General features: G+C 39.4%; 13 non-coding genes across 13 annotated transcripts; all 13 read right to left on the reverse strand.

Moving 5' to 3' along the window:
- Positions 1 to 951: 951 nt before the first annotated feature.
- LOC140028621 (5S ribosomal RNA) lies at positions 952 to 1,070 on the reverse strand. Its single transcript, XR_011832524.1, has one exon. It is a non-coding gene; the product is annotated as a 5S ribosomal RNA (ribosomal RNA).
- A 1,135-nt stretch (positions 1,071 to 2,205) lies between these two features.
- On the reverse strand, positions 2,206 to 2,324 carry LOC140028622 (5S ribosomal RNA). Its single transcript, XR_011832525.1, has one exon. It is a non-coding gene; the product is annotated as a 5S ribosomal RNA (ribosomal RNA).
- Positions 2,325 to 3,459: 1,135 nt separating this feature from the next.
- Positions 3,460 to 3,578, reverse strand: LOC140028623 (5S ribosomal RNA). Its single transcript, XR_011832526.1, has one exon. It is a non-coding gene; the product is annotated as a 5S ribosomal RNA (ribosomal RNA).
- Positions 3,579 to 4,713: 1,135 nt separating this feature from the next.
- LOC140028624 (5S ribosomal RNA) lies at positions 4,714 to 4,832 on the reverse strand. Its single transcript, XR_011832527.1, has one exon. It is a non-coding gene; the product is annotated as a 5S ribosomal RNA (ribosomal RNA).
- A 1,135-nt stretch (positions 4,833 to 5,967) lies between these two features.
- LOC140028625 (5S ribosomal RNA) lies at positions 5,968 to 6,086 on the reverse strand. Its single transcript, XR_011832528.1, has one exon. It is a non-coding gene; the product is annotated as a 5S ribosomal RNA (ribosomal RNA).
- A 1,135-nt stretch (positions 6,087 to 7,221) lies between these two features.
- Positions 7,222 to 7,340, reverse strand: LOC140028626 (5S ribosomal RNA). The gene has a single exon (XR_011832529.1). It is a non-coding gene; the product is annotated as a 5S ribosomal RNA (ribosomal RNA).
- A 1,135-nt stretch (positions 7,341 to 8,475) lies between these two features.
- On the reverse strand, positions 8,476 to 8,594 carry LOC140028627 (5S ribosomal RNA). Its single transcript, XR_011832530.1, has one exon. It is a non-coding gene; the product is annotated as a 5S ribosomal RNA (ribosomal RNA).
- Positions 8,595 to 9,716: 1,122 nt separating this feature from the next.
- On the reverse strand, positions 9,717 to 9,835 carry LOC140028629 (5S ribosomal RNA). Its single transcript, XR_011832532.1, has one exon. It is a non-coding gene; the product is annotated as a 5S ribosomal RNA (ribosomal RNA).
- A 1,125-nt stretch (positions 9,836 to 10,960) lies between these two features.
- LOC140030768 (5S ribosomal RNA) lies at positions 10,961 to 11,079 on the reverse strand. Its single transcript, XR_011834687.1, has one exon. It is a non-coding gene; the product is annotated as a 5S ribosomal RNA (ribosomal RNA).
- A 1,135-nt stretch (positions 11,080 to 12,214) lies between these two features.
- LOC140028630 (5S ribosomal RNA) lies at positions 12,215 to 12,333 on the reverse strand. Its single transcript, XR_011832533.1, has one exon. It is a non-coding gene; the product is annotated as a 5S ribosomal RNA (ribosomal RNA).
- Positions 12,334 to 13,458: 1,125 nt separating this feature from the next.
- LOC140028631 (5S ribosomal RNA) lies at positions 13,459 to 13,577 on the reverse strand. Its single transcript, XR_011832534.1, has one exon. It is a non-coding gene; the product is annotated as a 5S ribosomal RNA (ribosomal RNA).
- A 1,125-nt stretch (positions 13,578 to 14,702) lies between these two features.
- Positions 14,703 to 14,821, reverse strand: LOC140028632 (5S ribosomal RNA). Its single transcript, XR_011832535.1, has one exon. It is a non-coding gene; the product is annotated as a 5S ribosomal RNA (ribosomal RNA).
- A 1,125-nt stretch (positions 14,822 to 15,946) lies between these two features.
- LOC140028633 (5S ribosomal RNA) lies at positions 15,947 to 16,065 on the reverse strand. The gene has a single exon (XR_011832536.1). It is a non-coding gene; the product is annotated as a 5S ribosomal RNA (ribosomal RNA).
- Positions 16,066 to 17,100: the final 1,035 nt, after the last annotated feature.

The following is a 17,100-nucleotide window of genomic DNA, read 5'->3' on the forward strand; positions in this document are numbered from 1 at the left end:
CCGCAACTCTAAATTATCATGAAATCAATCCTTCACGCTTGCAGTTAGGGGTGGCAATTCGGGTCCAAATCAGGTTGGCGGGTCGGGTTCGGCTCAACAGACCCGCCAGAAAATCTGTTGACCCGAACCCCGACCCGCCAACCCGTGACGGGTCAGGTATGCTGACCCGAACCCGAAAATTTCAGGTTTACGGGGCGGCGGGTCGACCCGAAATGACCCGAAACTTAATTTTAATTTATTAATTTATCACTGTAATTTCTAATAAAATCAATTTCTCACAAAACTAATTACATAATCAAGTAATAAAAATTTAAATAAATGATTCCAAATCAAATCTAAAATAAATTAAACACCGTAAAAGTGTTTTATCCCAAGCAAAATATAAAATAAATTAAAACAATACAAAAGTGAAAAATAATATAATATATTATTTGTCCAAGTATAATAATTTCAACTTCACACAAATTAAATAAATTCGTTTAGGATTAAGTAATTAATGCCTTTGAAAAAAAGAATAACTTAGTTTAGTTAGATAAAATTATTTTTATGTTTATTAAATTATTTTTAATTCGTAAACGGGTCATATCGGGTCACCACGGGTTGACCCGAAATCGACCGGTTTTCTTTTCGGGTTCATCGGGTCCAACCCGATTCTGACCCGAATTCCCGAAACCTCAACCCAAACCCATTAATTTCGTGTTAGGTTCGTGTCGTGTTTTCAGGTCGTGTCGAAAATTGCCACCCCTAGTTGCGGTGATACATTTGCGCCGACAAATTTGAGCGACGATCCGGGCTTTGATCGAGCCGTACCGTTCCTGATTTGTCTCGCGCCTTCAGATCCTCCTTCACGCTTCGACAAGAAGCAAAATATTAAGCAATCGTTCCGACGGAGCTAAATTACTACAGGATAAAGAACGAATAGGAAATTTGGATTTCGAAACAAAAAAGAGAGGGGTGCAACACGAGGACTTCCCAGGGGGTCACCCATCCTAGTACTACTCTCGCCCAAGCACGCTTAACTTCGGAGTTCTGATGGGATCCGGTGCATTAGTGCTGGTATGATCGCACCCGCCATGTTCCTTTCGCTTTATTCTTTTAAACTACCCCGTCCTGCGAAGCAGTGTGGCTTTTCTAGACCGAAATTCATTTTAAGCGTCAATTCAAGCATTTTCCTCTTATCCTTTTATTTATTTACTTTATATTTTTTTTTGTTATTGATTTGCACCCTGTTTTTTTCCCTCATCCCGCAACTCTAAATTATCATGAAATCAATCCTTCACGCTTGCAGTTAGGGGTGGCAATTCGGGTCCAAATCAGGTTGGCGGGTCGGGTTCGGCTCAACAGACCCGCCAGAAAATCTGTTGACCCGAACCCCGACCCGCCAACCCGTGACGGGTCAGGTATGCTGACCCGAACCCGAAAATTTCAGGTTTACGGGGCGGCGGGTCGACCCGAAATGACCCGAAACTTAATTTTAATTTATTAATTTATCACTGTAATTTCTAATAAAATCAATTTCTCACAAAACTAATTACATAATCAAGTAATAAAAATTTAAATAAATGATTCCAAATCAAATCTAAAATAAATTAAACACCGTAAAAGTGTTTTATCCCAAGCAAAATATAAAATAAATTAAAACAATACAAAAGTGAAAAATAATATAATATATTATTTGTCCAAGTATAATAATTTCAACTTCACACAAATTAAATAAATTCGTTTAGGATTAAGTAATTAATGCCTTTGAAAAAAAGAATAACTTAGTTTAGTTAGATAAAATTATTTTTATGTTTATTAAATTATTTTTAATTCGTAAACGGGTCATATCGGGTCATATCAGGTCACCACGGGTTGACCCGAAATCGACCGGTTTTCTTTTCGGGTTCATCGGGTCCAACCCGATTCTGACCCGAATTCCCGAAACCTCAACCCAAACCCATTAATTTCGTGTTAGGTTCGTGTCGTGTTTTCAGGTCGTGTCGAAAATTGCCACCCCTAGTTGCGGTGATACATTTGCGCCGACAAATTTGAGCGACGATCCGGGCTTTGATCGAGCCGTACCGTTCCTGATTTGTCTCGCGCCTTCAGATCCTCCTTCACGCTTCGACAAGAAGCAAAATATTAAGCAATCGTTCCGACGGAGCTAAATTACTACAGGATAAAGAACGAATAGGAAATTTGGATTTCGAAACAAAAAAGAGAGGGGTGCAACACGAGGACTTCCCAGGGGGTCACCCATCCTAGTACTACTCTCGCCCAAGCACGCTTAACTTCGGAGTTCTGATGGGATCCGGTGCATTAGTGCTGGTATGATCGCACCCGCCATGTTCCTTTCGCTTTATTCTTTTAAACTACCCCGTCCTGCGAAGCAGTGTGGCTTTTCTAGACCGAAATTCATTTTAAGCGTCAATTCAAGCATTTTCCTCTTATCCTTTTATTTATTTACTTTATATTTTTTTTTGTTATTGATTTGCACCCTGTTTTTTTCCCTCATCCCGCAACTCTAAATTATCATGAAATCAATCCTTCACGCTTGCAGTTAGGGGTGGCAATTCGGGTCCAAATCAGGTTGGCGGGTCGGGTTTGGGTCAACAGACCCGCCAGAAAATCTGTTGACCCGAACCCCGACCCGCCAACCCGTGACGGGTCAGGTATGCTGACCCGAACCCGAAAATTTCAGGTTTACGGGGCGGCGGGTCGACCCGAAATGACCCGAAACTTAATTTTAATTTATTAATTTATCACTGTAATTTCTAATAAAATCAATTTCTCACAAAACTAATTACATAATCAAGTAATAAAAATTTAAATAAATGATTCCAAATCAAATCTAAAATAAATTAAACACCGTAAAAGTGTTTTATCCCAAGCAAAATATAAAATAAATTAAAACAATACAAAAGTGAAAAATAATATAATATATTATTTGTCCAAGTATAATAATTTCAACTTCACACAAATTAAATAAATTCGTTTAGGATTAAGTAATTAATGCCTTTGAAAAAAAGAATAACTTAGTTTAGTTAGATAAAATTATTTTTATGTTTATTAAATTATTTTTAATTCGTAAACGGGTCATATCGGGTCATATCAGGTCACCACGGGTTGACCCGAAATCGACCGGTTTTCTTTTCGGGTTCATCGGGTCCAACCCGATTCTGACCCGAATTCCCGAAACCTCAACCCAAACCCATTAATTTCGTGTTAGGTTCGTGTCGTGTTTTCAGGTCGTGTCGAAAATTGCCGCCCCTAGTTGCGGTGATACATTTGCGCCGACAAATTTGAGCGACGATCCGGGCTTTGATCGAGCCGTACCGTTCCTGATTTGTCTCGCGCCTTCAGATCCTCCTTCACGCTTCGACAAGAAGCAAAATATTAAGCAATCGTTCCGACGGAGCTAAATTACTACAGGATAAAGAACGAATAGGAAATTTGGATTTCGAAACAAAAAAGAGAGGGGTGCAACACGAGGACTTCCCAGGGGGTCACCCATCCTAGTACTACTCTCGCCCAAGCACGCTTAACTTCGGAGTTCTGATGGGATCCGGTGCATTAGTGCTGGTATGATCGCACCCGCCATGTTCCTTTCGCTTTATTCTTTTAAACTACCCCGTCCTGCGAAGCAGTGTGGCTTTTCTAGACCGAAATTCATTTTAAGCGTCAATTCAAGCATTTTCCTCTTATCCTTTTATTTATTTACTTTATATTTTTTTTTGTTATTGATTTGCACCCTGTTTTTTTCCCTCATCCCGCAACTCTAAATTATCATGAAATCAATCCTTCACGCTTGCAGTTAGGGGTGGCAATTCGGGTCCAAATCAGGTTGGCGGGTCGGGTTCGGGTCAACAGACCCGCCAGAAAATCTGTTGACCCGAACCCCGACCCGCCAACCCGTGACGGGTCAGGTATGCTGACCCGAACCCGAAAATTTCAGGTTTACGGGGCGGCGGGTCGACCCGAAATGACCCGAAACTTAATTTTAATTTATTAATTTATCACTGTAATTTCTAATAAAATCAATTTCTCACAAAACTAATTACATAATCAAGTAATAAAAATTTAAATAAATGATTCCAAATCAAATCTAAAATAAATTAAACACCGTAAAAGTGTTTTATCCCAAGCAAAATATAAAATAAATTAAAACAATACAAAAGTGAAAAATAATATAATATATTATTTGTCCAAGTATAATAATTTCAACTTCACACAAATTAAATAAATTCGTTTAGGATTAAGTAATTAATGCCTTTGAAAAAAAGAATAACTTAGTTTAGTTAGATAAAATTATTTTTATGTTTATTAAATTATTTTTAATTCGTAAACGGGTCATATCGGGTCATATCAGGTCACCACGGGTTGACCCGAAATCGACCGGTTTTCTTTTCGGGTTCATCGGGTCCAACCCGATTCTGACCCGAATTCCCGAAACCTCAACCCAAACCCATTAATTTCGTGTTAGGTTCGTGTCGTGTTTTCAGGTCGTGTCGAAAATTGCCGCCCCTAGTTGCGGTGATACATTTGCGCCGACAAATTTGAGCGACGATCCGGGCTTTGATCGAGCCGTACCGTTCCTGATTTGTCTCGCGCCTTCAGATCCTCCTTCACGCTTCGACAAGAAGCAAAATATTAAGCAATCGTTCCGACGGAGCTAAATTACTACAGGATAAAGAACGAATAGGAAATTTGGATTTCGAAACAAAAAAGAGAGGGGTGCAACACGAGGACTTCCCAGGGGGTCACCCATCCTAGTACTACTCTCGCCCAAGCACGCTTAACTTCGGAGTTCTGATGGGATCCGGTGCATTAGTGCTGGTATGATCGCACCCGCCATGTTCCTTTCGCTTTATTCTTTTAAACTACCCCGTCCTGCGAAGCAGTGTGGCTTTTCTAGACCGAAATTCATTTTAAGCGTCAATTCAAGCATTTTCCTCTTATCCTTTTATTTATTTACTTTATATTTTTTTTTGTTATTGATTTGCACCCTGTTTTTTTCCCTCATCCCGCAACTCTAAATTATCATGAAATCAATCCTTCACGCTTGCAGTTAGGGGTGGCAATTCGGGTCCAAATCAGGTTGGCGGGTCGGGTTTGGGTCAACAGACCCGCCAGAAAATCTGTTGACCCGAACCCCGACCCGCCAACCCGTGACGGGTCAGGTATGCTGACCCGAACCCGAAAATTTCAGGTTTACGGGGCGGCGGGTCGACCCGAAATGACCCGAAACTTAATTTTAATTTATTAATTTATCACTGTAATTTCTAATAAAATCAATTTCTCACAAAACTAATTACATAATCAAGTAATAAAAATTTAAATAAATGATTCCAAATCAAATCTAAAATAAATTAAACACCGTAAAAGTGTTTTATCCCAAGCAAAATATAAAATAAATTAAAACAATACAAAAGTGAAAAATAATATAATATATTATTTGTCCAAGTATAATAATTTCAACTTCACACAAATTAAATAAATTCGTTTAGGATTAAGTAATTAATGCCTTTGAAAAAAAGAATAACTTAGTTTAGTTAGATAAAATTATTTTTATGTTTATTAAATTATTTTTAATTCGTAAACGGGTCATATCGGGTCATATCAGGTCACCACGGGTTGACCCGAAATCGACCGGTTTTCTTTTCGGGTTCATCGGGTCCAACCCGATTCTGACCCGAATTCCCGAAACCTCAACCCAAACCCATTAATTTCGTGTTAGGTTCGTGTCGTGTTTTCAGGTCGTGTCGAAAATTGCCGCCCCTAGTTGCGGTGATACATTTGCGCCGACAAATTTGAGCGACGATCCGGGCTTTGATCGAGCCGTACCGTTCCTGATTTGTCTCGCGCCTTCAGATCCTCCTTCACGCTTCGACAAGAAGCAAAATATTAAGCAATCGTTCCGACGGAGCTAAATTACTACAGGATAAAGAACGAATAGGAAATTTGGATTTCGAAACAAAAAAGAGAGGGGTGCAACACGAGGACTTCCCAGGGGGTCACCCATCCTAGTACTACTCTCGCCCAAGCACGCTTAACTTCGGAGTTCTGATGGGATCCGGTGCATTAGTGCTGGTATGATCGCACCCGCCATGTTCCTTTCGCTTTATTCTTTTAAACTACCCCGTCCTGCGAAGCAGTGTGGCTTTTCTAGACCGAAATTCATTTTAAGCGTCAATTCAAGCATTTTCCTCTTATCCTTTTATTTATTTACTTTATATTTTTTTTTGTTATTGATTTGCACCCTGTTTTTTTCCCTCATCCCGCAACTCTAAATTATCATGAAATCAATCCTTCACGCTTGCAGTTAGGGGTGGCAATTCGGGTCCAAATCAGGTTGGCGGGTCGGGTTCGGGTCAACAGACCCGCCAGAAAATCTGTTGACCCGAACCCCGACCCGCCAACCCGTGACGGGTCAGGTATGCTGACCCGAACCCGAAAATTTCAGGTTTACGGGGCGGCGGGTCGACCCGAAATGACCCGAAACTTAATTTTAATTTATTAATTTATCACTGTAATTTCTAATAAAATCAATTTCTCACAAAACTAATTACATAATCAAGTAATAAAAATTTAAATAAATGATTCCAAATCAAATCTAAAATAAATTAAACACCGTAAAAGTGTTTTATCCCAAGCAAAATATAAAATAAATTAAAACAATACAAAAGTGAAAAATAATATAATATATTATTTGTCCAAGTATAATAATTTCAACTTCACACAAATTAAATAAATTCGTTTAGGATTAAGTAATTAATGCCTTTGAAAAAAAGAATAACTTAGTTTAGTTAGATAAAATTATTTTTATGTTTATTAAATTATTTTTAATTCGTAAACGGGTCATATCGGGTCATATCAGGTCACCACGGGTTGACCCGAAATCGACCGGTTTTCTTTTCGGGTTCATCGGGTCCAACCCGATTCTGACCCGAATTCCCGAAACCTCAACCCAAACCCATTAATTTCGTGTTAGGTTCGTGTCGTGTTTTCAGGTCGTGTCGAAAATTGCCGCCCCTAGTTGCGGTGATACATTTGCGCCGACAAATTTGAGCGACGATCCGGGCTTTGATCGAGCCGTACCGTTCCTGATTTGTCTCGCGCCTTCAGATCCTCCTTCACGCTTCGACAAGAAGCAAAATATTAAGCAATCGTTCCGACGGAGCTAAATTACTACAGGATAAAGAACGAATAGGAAATTTGGATTTCGAAACAAAAAAGAGAGGGGTGCAACACGAGGACTTCCCAGGGGGTCACCCATCCTAGTACTACTCTCGCCCAAGCACGCTTAACTTCGGAGTTCTGATGGGATCCGGTGCATTAGTGCTGGTATGATCGCACCCGCCATGTTCCTTTCGCTTTATTCTTTTAAACTACCCCGTCCTGCGAAGCAGTGTGGCTTTTCTAGACCGAAATTCATTTTAAGCGTCAATTCAAGCATTTTCCTCTTATCCTTTTATTTATTTACTTTATATTTTTTTTTGTTATTGATTTGCACCCTGTTTTTTTCCCTCATCCCGCAACTCTAAATTATCATGAAATCAATCCTTCACGCTTGCAGTTAGGGGTGGCAATTCGGGTCCAAATCAGGTTGGCGGGTCGGGTTCGGGTCAACAGACCCGCCAGAAAATCTGTTGACCCGAACCCCGACCCGCCAACCCGTGACGGGTCAGGTATGCTGACCCGAACCCGAAAATTTCAGGTTTACGGGGCGGCGGGTCGACCCGAAATGACCCGAAACTTAATTTTAATTTATTAATTTATCACTGTAATTTCTAATAAAATCAATTTCTCACAAAACTAATTACATAATCAAGTAATAAAAATTTAAATAAATGATTCCAAATCAAATCTAAAATAAATTAAACACCGTAAAAGTGTTTTATCCCAAGCAAAATATAAAATAAATTAAAACAATACAAAAGTGAAAAATAATATAATATATTATTTGTCCAAGTATAATAATTTCAACTTCACACAAATTAAATAAATTCGTTTAGGATTAAGTAATTAATGCCTTTGAAAAAAAGAATAACTTAGTTTAGTTAGATAAAATTATTTTTATGTTTATTAAATTATTTTTAATTCGTAAACGGGTCATATCGGGTCATATCAGGTCACCACGGGTTGACCCGAAATCGACCGGTTTTCTTTTCGGGTTCATCGGGTCCAACCCGATTCTGACCCGAATTCCCGAAACCTCAACCCAAACCCATTAATTTCGTGTTAGGTTCGTGTCGTGTTTTCAGGTCGTGTCGAAAATTGCCACCCCTAGTTGCGGTGATACATTTGCGCCGACAAATTTGAGCGACGATCCGGGCTTTGATCGAGCCGTACCGTTCCTGATTTGTCTCGCGCCTTCAGATCCTCCTTCACGCTTCGACAAGAAGCAAAATATTAAGCAATCGTTCCGACGGAGCTAAATTACTACAGGATAAAGAACGAATAGGAAATTTGGATTTCGAAACAAAAAAGAGAGGGGTGCAACACGAGGACTTCCCAGGGGGTCACCCATCCTAGTACTACTCTCGCCCAAGCACGCTTAACTTCGGAGTTCTGATGGGATCCGGTGCATTAGTGCTGGTATGATCGCACCCGCCATGTTCCTTTCGCTTTATTCTTTTAAACTACCCCGTCCTGCGAAGCAGTGTGGCTTTTCTAGACCGAAATTCATTTTAAGCGTCAATTCAAGCATTTTCCTCTTATCCTTTTATTTATTTACTTTATATTTTTTTTTGTTATTGATTTGCACCCTGTTTTTTTCCCTCATCCCGCAACTCTAAATTATCATGAAATCAATCCTTCACGCTTGCAGTTAGGGGTGGCAATTCGGGTCCAAATCAGGTTGGCGGGTCGGGTTCGGGTCAACAGACCCGCCAGAAAATCTGTTGACCCGAACCCCGACCCGCCAACCCGTGACGGGTCAGGTATGCTGACCCGAACCCGAAAATTTCAGGTTTACGGGGCGGCGGGTCGACCCGAAATGACCCGAAATTTAATTTTAATTTATTAATTTATCACTGTAATTTCTAATAAAATCAATTTCTCACAAAACTAATTACATAATCAAGTAATAAAAATTTAAATAAATGATTCCAAATCAAATCTAAAATAAATTAAACACCGTAAAAGTGTTTTATCCCAAGCAAAATATAAAATAAATTAAAACAATACAAAAGTGAAAAATAATATAATATATTATTTGTCCAAGTATAATAATTTCAACTTCACACAAATTAAATAAATTCGTTTAGGATTAAGTAATTAATGCCTTTGAAAAAAAGAATAACTTAGTTTAGTTAGATAAAATTATTTTTATGTTTATTAAATTATTTTTAATTCGTAAACGGGTCATATCGGGTCATATCAGGTCACCACGGGTTGACCCGAAATCGACCGGTTTTCTTTTCGGGTTCATCGGGTCCAACCCGATTCTGACCCGAATTCCCGAAACCTCAACCCAAACCCATTAATTTCGTGTTAGGTTCGTGTCGTGTCGAAAATTGCCACCCCTAGTTGCGGTGATACATTTGCGCCGACAAATTTGAGCGACGATCCGGGCTTTGATCGAGCCGTACCGTTCCTGATTTGTCTCGCGCCTTCAGATCCTCCTTCACGCTTCGACAAGAAGCAAAATATTAAGCAATCGTTCCGACGGAGCTAAATTACTACAGGATAAAGAACGAATAGGAAATTTGGATTTCGAAACAAAAAAGAGAGGGGTGCAACACGAGGACTTCCCAGGGGGTCACCCATCCTAGTACTACTCTCGCCCAAGCACGCTTAACTTCGGAGTTCTGATGGGATCCGGTGCATTAGTGCTGGTATGATCGCACCCGCCATGTTCCTTTCGCGTTATTCTTTTAAACTACCCCGTCCTGCGAAGCAGTGTGGCTTTTCTAGACCGAAATTCATTTTAAGCGTCAATTCAAGCATTTTCCTCTTATCCTTTTATTTATTTACTTTATATTTTTTTTTGTTATTGATTTGCACCCTGTTTTTTTCCCTCATCCCGCAACTCTAAATTATCATGAAATCAATCCTTCACGCTTGCAGTTAGGGGTGGCAATTCGGGTCCAAATCAGGTTGGCGGGTCGGGTTCGGGTCAACAGACCCGCCAGAAAATCTGTTGACCCGAACCCCGACCCGCCAACCCGTGACGGGTCAGGTATGCTGACCCGAACCCGAAAATTTCAGGTTTACGGGGCGGCGGGTCGACCCGAAATGACCCGAAACTTAATTTTAATTTATCAATTTATCACTGTAATTTCTAATAAAATCAATTTCTCACAAAACTAATTACATAATCAAGTAATAAAAATTTAAATAAATGATTCCAAATCAAATCTAAAATAAATTAAACACCGTAAAAGTGTTTTATCCCAAGCAAAATATAAAATAAATTAAAACAATACAAAAGTGAAAAATAATATAATATATTATTTGTCCAAGTATAATAATTTCAACTTCACACAAATTAAATAAATTCGTTTAGGATTAAGTAATTAATGCCTTTGAAAAAAAGAATAACTTAGTTTAGTTAGATAAAATTATTTTTATGTTTATTAAATTATTTTTAATTCGTAAACGGGTCATATCAGGTCACCACGGGTTGACCCGAAATCGACCGGTTTTCTTTTCGGGTTCATCGGGTCCAACCCGATTCTGACCCGAATTCCCGAAACCTCAACCCAAACCCATTAATTTCGTGTTAGGTTCGTGTCGTGTTTTCAGGTCGTGTCGAAAATTGCCACCCCTAGTTGCGGTGATACATTTGCGCCGACAAATTTGAGCGACGATCCGGGCTTTGATCGAGCCGTACCGTTCATGATTTGTCTCGCGCCTTCAGATCCTCCTTCACGCTTCGACAAGAAGCAAAATATTAAGCAATCGTTCCGACGGAGCTAAATTACTACAGGATAAAGAACGAATAGGAAATTTGGATTTCGAAACAAAAAAGAGAGGGGTGCAACACGAGGACTTCCCAGGGGGTCACCCATCCTAGTACTACTCTCGCCCAAGCACGCTTAACTTCGGAGTTCTGATGGGATCTGGTGCATTAGTGCTGGTATGATCGCACCCGCCATGTTCCTTTCGCTTTATTCTTTTAAACTACCCCGTCCTGCGAAGCAGTGTGGCTTTTCTAGACCGAAATTCATTTTAAGCGTCAATTCAAGCATTTTCCTCTTATCCTTTTATTTATTTACTTTATATTTTTTTTTGTTATTGATTTGCACCCTGTTTTTTTCCCTCATCCCGCAACTCTAAATTATCATGAAATCAATCCTTCACGCTTGCAGTTAGGGGTGGCAATTCGGGTCCAAATCAGGTTGGCGGGTCGGGTTTGGGTCAACAGACCCGCCAGAAAATCTGTTGACCCGAACCCCGACCCGCCAACCCGTGACGGGTCAGGTATGCTGACCCGAACCCGAAAATTTCAGGTTTACGGGGCGGCGGGTCGATCCGAAATGACCCGAAACTTAATTTTAATTTATTAATTTATCACTGTAATTTCTAATAAAATCAATTTCTCACAAAACTAATTACATAATCAAGTAATAAAAATTTAAATAAATGATTCCAAATCAAATCTAAAATAAATTAAACACCGTAAAAGTGTTTTATCCCAAGCAAAATATAAAATAAATTAAAACAATACAAAAGTGAAAAATAATATAATATATTATTTGTCCAAGTATAATAATTTCAACTTCACACAAATTAAATAAATTCGTTTAGGATTAAGTAATTAATGCCTTTGAAAAAAAGAATAACTTAGTTTAGTTAGATAAAATTATTTTTATGTTTATTAAATTATTTTTAATTCGTAAACGGGTCATATCGGGTCATATCAGGTCACCACGGGTTGACCCGAAATCGACCGGTTTTCTTTTCGGGTTCATCGGGTCCAACCCGATTCTGACCCGAATTCCCGAAACCTCAACCCAAACCCATTAATTTCGTGTTAGGTTCGTGTCGTGTTTTCAGGTCGTGTCGAAAATTGCCACCCCTAGTTGCGGTGATACATTTGCGCCGACAAATTTGAGCGACGATCCGGGCTTTGATCGAGCCGTACCGTTCCTGATTTGTCTCGCGCCTTCAGATCCTCCTTCACGCTTCGACAAGAAGCAAAATATTAAGCAATCGTTCCGACGGAGCTAAATTACTACAGGATAAAGAACGAATAGGAAATTTGGATTTCGAAACAAAAAAGAGAGGGGTGCAACACGAGGACTTCCCAGGGGGTCACCCATCCTAGTACTACTCTCGCCCAAGCACGCTTAACTTCGGAGTTCTGATGGGATCCGGTGCATTAGTGCTGGTATGATCGCACCCGCCATGTTCCTTTCGCTTTATTCTTTTAAACTACCCCGTCCTGCGAAGCAGTGTGGCTTTTCTAGACCGAAATTCATTTTAAGCGTCAATTCAAGCATTTTCCTCTTATCCTTTTATTTATTTACTTTATATTTTTTTTTGTTATTGATTTGCACCCTGTTTTTTTCCCTCATCCCGCAACTCTAAATTATCATGAAATCAATCCTTCACGCTTGCAGTTAGGGGTGGCAATTCGGGTCCAAATCAGGTTGGCGGGTCGGGTTCGGGTCAACAGACCCGCCAGAAAATCTGTTGACCCGAACCCCGACCCGCCAACCCGTGACGGGTCAGGTATGCTGACCCGAACCCGAAAATTTCAGGTTTACGGGGCGGCGGGTCGACCCGAAATGACCCGAAACTTAATTTTAATTTATTAATTTATCACTGTAATTTCTAATAAAATCAATTTCTCACAAAACTAATTACATAATCAAGTAATAAAAATTTAAATAAATGATTCCAAATCAAATCTAAAATAAATTAAACACTGTAAAAGTGTTTTATCCCAAGCAAAATATAAAATAAATTAAAACAATACAAAAGTGAAAAATAATATAATATATTATTTGTCCAAGTATAATAATTTCAACTTCACACAAATTAAATAAATTCGTTTAGGATTAAGTAATTAATGCCTTTGAAAAAAAGAATAACTTAGTTTAGTTAGATAAAATTATTTTTATGTTTATTAAATTATTTTTAATTCGTAAACGGGTCATATCAGGTCACCACGGGTTGACCCGAAATCGACCGGTTTTCTTTTCGGGTTCATCGGGTCCAACCCGATTCTGACCCGAATTCCCGAAACCTCAACCCAAACCCATTAATTTCGTGTTAGGTTCGTGTCGTGTTTTCAGGTCGTGTCGAAAATTGCCACCCCTAGTTGCGGTGATACATTTGCGCCGACAAATTTGAGCGACGATCCGGGCTTTGATCGAGCCGTACCGTTCCTGATTTGTCTCGCGCCTTCAGATCCTCCTTCACGCTTCGACAAGAAGCAAAATATTAAGCAATCGTTCCGACGGAGCTAAATTACTACAGGATAAAGAACGAATAGGAAATTTGGATTTCGAAACAAAAAAGAGAGGGGTGCAACACGAGGACTTCCCAGGGGGTCACCCATCCTAGTACTACTCTCGCCCAAGCACGCTTAACTTCGGAGTTCTGATGGGATCCGGTGCATTAGTGCTGGTATGATCGCACCCGCCATGTTCCTTTCGCTTTATTCTTTTAAACTACCCCGTCCTGCGAAGCAGTGTGGCTTTTCTAGACCGAAATTCATTTTAAGCGTCAATTCAAGCATTTTCCTCTTATCCTTTTATTTATTTACTTTATATTTTTTTTTGTTATTGATTTGCACCCTGTTTTTTTCCCTCATCCCGCAACTCTAAATTATCATGAAATCAATCCTTCACGCTTGCAGTTAGGGGTGGCAATTCGGGTCCAAATCAGGTTGGCGGGTCGGGTTCGGGTCAACAGACCCGCCAGAAAATCTGTTGACCCGAACCCCGACCCGCCAACCCGTGACGGGTCAGGTATGCTGACCCGAACCCGAAAATTTCAGGTTTACGGGGCGGCGGGTCGACCCGAAATGACCCGAAACTTAATTTTAATTTATTAATTTATCATTGTAATTTCTAATAAAATCAATTTCTCACAAAACTAATTACATAATCAAGTAATAAAAATTTAAATAAATGATTCCAAATCAAATCTAAAATAAATTAAACACTGTAAAAGTGTTTTATCCCAAGCAAAATATAAAATAAATTAAAACAATACAAAAGTGAAAAATAATATAATATATTATTTGTCCAAGTATAATAATTTCAACTTCACACAAATTAAATAAATTCGTTTAGGATTAAGTAATTAATGCCTTTGAAAAAAAGAATAACTTAGTTTAGTTAGATAAAATTATTTTTATGTTTATTAAATTATTTTTAATTCGTAAACGGGTCATATCAGGTCACCACGGGTTGACCCGAAATCGACCGGTTTTCTTTTCGGGTTCATCGGGTCCAACCCGATTCTGACCCGAATTCCCGAAACCTCAACCCAAACCCATTAATTTCGTGTTAGGTTCGTGTCGTGTTTTCAGGTCGTGTCGAAAATTGCCACCCCTAGTTGCGGTGATACATTTGCGCCGACAAATTTGAGCGACGATCCGGGCTTTGATCGAGCCGTACCGTTCCTGATTTGTCTCGCGCCTTCAGATCCTCCTTCACGCTTCGACAAGAAGCAAAATATTAAGCAATCGTTCCGACGGAGCTAAATTACTACAGGATAAAGAACGAATAGGAAATTTGGATGTCGAAACAAAAAAGAGAGGGGTGCAACACGAGGACTTCCCAGGGGGTCACCCATCCTAGTACTACTCTCGCCCAAGCACGCTTAACTTCGGAGTTCTGATGGGATCCGGTGCATTAGTGCTGGTATGATCGCACCCGCCATGTTCCTTTCGCTTTATTCTTTTAAACTACCCCGTCCTGCGAAGCAGTGTGGCTTTTCTAGACCGAAATTCATTTTAAGCGTCAATTCAAGCATTTTCCTCTTATCCTTTTATTTATTTACTTTATATTTTTTTTTGTTATTGATTTGCACCCTGTTTTTTTCCCTCATCCCGCAACTCTAAATTATCATGAAATCAATCCTTCACGCTTGCAGTTAGGGGTGGCAATTCGGGTCCAAATCAGGTTGGCGGGTCGGGTTCGGGTCAACAGACCCGCCAGAAAATCTGTTGACCCGAACCCCGACCCGCCAACCCGTGACGGGTCAGGTATGCTGACCCGAACCCGAAAATTTCAGGTTTACGGGGCGGCGGGTCGACCCGAAATGACCCGAAACTTAATTTTAATTTATTAATTTATCACTGTAATTTCTAATAAAATCAATTTCTCACAAAACTAATTACATAATCAAGTAATAAAAATTTAAATAAATGATTCCAAATCAAATCTAAAATAAATTAAACACCGTAAAAGTGTTTTATCCCAAGCAAAATATAAAATAAATTAAAACAATACAAAAGTGAAAAATAATATAATATATTATTTGTCCAAGTATAATAATTTCAACTTCACACAAATTAAATAAATTCGTTTAGGATTAAGTAATTAATGCCTTTGAAAAAAAGAATAACTTAGTTTAGTTAGATAAAATTATTTTTATGTTTATTAAATTATTTTTAATTCGTAAACGGGTCATATCAGGTCACCACGGGTTGACCCGAAATCGACCGGTTTTCTTTTCGGGTTCATCGGGTCCAACCCGATTCTGACCCGAATTCCCGAAACCTCAGCCCAAACCCATTAATTTCGTGTTAGGTTCGTGTCGTGTTTTCAGGTCGTGTCGAAAATTGCCACCCCTAGTTGCGGTGATACATTTGCGCCGACAAATTTGAGCGACGATCCGGGCTTTGATCGAGCCGTACCGTTCCTGATTTGTCTCGCGCCTTCAGATCCTCCTTCACGCTTCGACAAGAAGCAAAATATTAAGCAATCGTTCCGACGGAGCTAAATTACTACAGGATAAAGAACGAATAGGAAATTTGGATTTCGAAACAAAAAAGAGAGGGGTGCAACACGAGGACTTCCCAGGGGGTCACCCATCCTAGTACTACTCTCGCCCAAGCACGCTTAACTTCGGAGTTCTGATGGGATCCGGTGCATTAGTGCTGGTATGATCGCACCCGCCATGTTCCTTTCGCTTTATTCTTTTAAACTACCCCGTCCTGCGAAGCAGTGTGGCTTTTCTAGACCGAAATTCATTTTAAGCGTCAATTCAAGCATTTTCCTCTTATCCTTTTATTTATTTACTTTATATTTTTTTTTGTTATTGATTTGCACCCTGTTTTTTTCCCTCATCCCGCAACTCTAAATTATCATGAAATCAATCCTTCACGCTTGCAGTTAGGGGTGGCAATTCGGGTCCAAATCAGGTTGGCGGGTCGGGTTCGGGTCAACAGACCCGCCAGAAAATCTGTTGACCCGAACCCCGACCCGCCAACCCGTGACGGGTCAGGTATGCTGACCCGAACCCGAAAATTTCAGGTTTACGGGGCGGCGGGTCGACCCGAAATGACCCGAAACTTAATTTTAATTTATTAATTTATCACTGTAATTTCTAATAAAATCAATTTCTCACAAAACTAATTACATAATCAAGTAATAAAAATTTAAATAAATGATTCCAAATCAAATCTAAAATAAATTAAACACCGTAAAAGTGTTTTATCCCAAGCAAAATATAAAATAAATTAAAACAATACAAAAGTGAAAAATAATATAATATATTATTTGTCCAAGTATAATAATTTCAACTTCACACAAATTAAATAAATTCGTTTAGGATTAAGTAATTAATGCCTTTGAAAAAAAGAATAACTTAGTTTAGTTAGATAAAATTATTTTTATGTTTATTAAATTATTTTTAATTCGTAAACGGGTCATATCGGGTCATATCAGGTCACCACGGGTTGACCCGAAATCGACCGGTTTTCTTTTCGGGTTCATCGGGTCCAACCCGATTCTGACCCGAATTCCCGAAACCTCAACCCAAACCCATTAATTTCGTGTTAGGTTCGTGTCGTGTTTTCAGGTCGTGTCGAAAATTGCCACCCCTAGTTGCGGTGATACATTTGCGCCGACAAATTTGAGCGACGATCCGGGCTTTGATCGAGCCGTACCGTTCCTGATTTGTCTCGCGCCTTCAGATCCTCCTTCACGC

This window comes from Coffea arabica, chromosome 11e (genome assembly GCF_036785885.1).
Source record: "Coffea arabica cultivar ET-39 chromosome 11e, Coffea Arabica ET-39 HiFi, whole genome shotgun sequence".
Lineage (NCBI taxonomy): Eukaryota > Viridiplantae > Streptophyta > Magnoliopsida > Gentianales > Rubiaceae > Coffea > Coffea arabica.